Source organism: Aptenodytes forsteri, unplaced genomic scaffold (genome assembly GCF_000699145.1).
Source record: "Aptenodytes forsteri isolate BGI_AS27 unplaced genomic scaffold, ASM69914v1 Scaffold130, whole genome shotgun sequence".
Classification (NCBI taxonomy): domain Eukaryota; kingdom Metazoa; phylum Chordata; class Aves; order Sphenisciformes; family Spheniscidae; genus Aptenodytes; species Aptenodytes forsteri.
In genome coordinates this window covers 625,325-626,775 of record NW_008795133.1, presented here as the reverse complement: position 1 = coordinate 626,775, position 1,451 = coordinate 625,325, and the positions used below count along the sequence as shown (strand labels likewise).

Sequence of the window (1,451 nt, the reverse complement as noted above, 5' to 3'; positions counted from 1 at the left end):
CCCCGCAGAAGGGCCGAGGCGGGCGGTGCGATTCAGAGCGGGTTTCTGCAGAGCGGGCGGCTCCCCTCCGATTGTTCGTGCTCCTCTGCCTGCGCGGCGGGACCGGCACACGCACACCCCGGAGCCGTTCGGCTCGGGGAGGAAAAGGGAAAAAAGCCTTTAAGAGATCGGGAAACATCTTCCCCCCCCCCCATCTCCATTTCTCTGTTTACACCACATGGCGACCTGGCCCTCTGGTCGTGTGTTTGCCTGTGCATTTACGCTTGCATTTATTTGCGTGTCTCTCGGTGTCTTTTTTTTTATTATTTTATTTTTTTATTTCTGCTTTGCCATGATAAAAGCGAGGCACCCTTCCTTCTTTCTTTTTTTTTTCTCGTCATCCTCCGTAAAAGTTATTTTGCAAATGAAAATGGACCCTTAATCCAGCTTGACACATTGTTTTTATTTTAATTTAAGTTTGGCTACCACTGTAAGCGTGTAAACAAAACTTCTTGTTCTTGTAAATGCTGTCTCTTAAATTCCTCCTAATTATAGCACTGGTGCTATTGATTCAAGATTCTGTAGGAGAAATGCAACCTAAAAGTGCCTCGCCATTTAATTTCCATTAAATGGAAAACAGATCAGCTTAGGACTGTAAATAAACAGAAGTTGCCTACGGATGCTTTTGTTGACTCAACGCTGTTGACAGCAGTTGAATGCACCAGGAATTGTAAATGGGAGAAAAATCAAAGACGCTGAAATTAGACAACTTAAAATAATGAGAAACGTAGAATAAACCGGCTACATTTTTCTGTTCTTTGCAGGCAGTTAAATAGAAAATACCCCGGTGAGAAGCAGTTGAGCGCAGGGTGTATTTTGATTCACACTGGCAATGCTAGGCGCTAGAGGCTGTGGCTGGCAGCTCAGTCCAGGACGTTTAGCTCTTATCCCTGAATCAGGCTTTCATTGGGTTTCGAGCGGAATAAACGGGCGCAGAGGAATACTCACAACACGCTAGGGAACCTAAAAATTATTTATTGCCTCTTAAAAAAAACCAAAATGTTCCACGGCAACGTACCCTTAAGTGTTGGCGGTGAAAGGACCAGCACTTTAAAGCTAATTTTGGCTTTCGGATGGAAAAGGGACTTAAATTTCGAGCGGAGAGAAGCGCCGTGTTCCGCAATCGCCCTTTTTTGTTTTGTCGATACCGCTGCCTCCCCGGGACAGGACCTTCCTCCAGTCCTGCCGCAGACCCCGGAGTATTTGTCTGTCCACTGGGAAATATTTAGACAGATACTCGCCAGAGCACAAAATGAGGATCCTGTACGAGTCTCGCCCGCTGCAGACCGGCCCTTGCAGATTTCCGCGGTGGCCAAGTGTTTAAGGAGCTGACACAGAGCTGGTTTGCTCCTAGGCCCGCGGTGCTGCGGGCTGAACGGCTCTCCGGGAAAAGGGAAGGCGCTGCTCCTGTT

At 47.6% G+C, this 1,451-nt stretch overlaps 1 protein-coding gene across 1 annotated transcript in view; it reads left to right on the top strand.

The window, feature by feature from the left end:
- SIX3 (SIX homeobox 3) overlaps nt 1-1,451 on the top strand; it is a 6,686-nt gene that overhangs the window by 3,156 nt on the left and 2,079 nt on the right. The window lies entirely within an intron of this gene.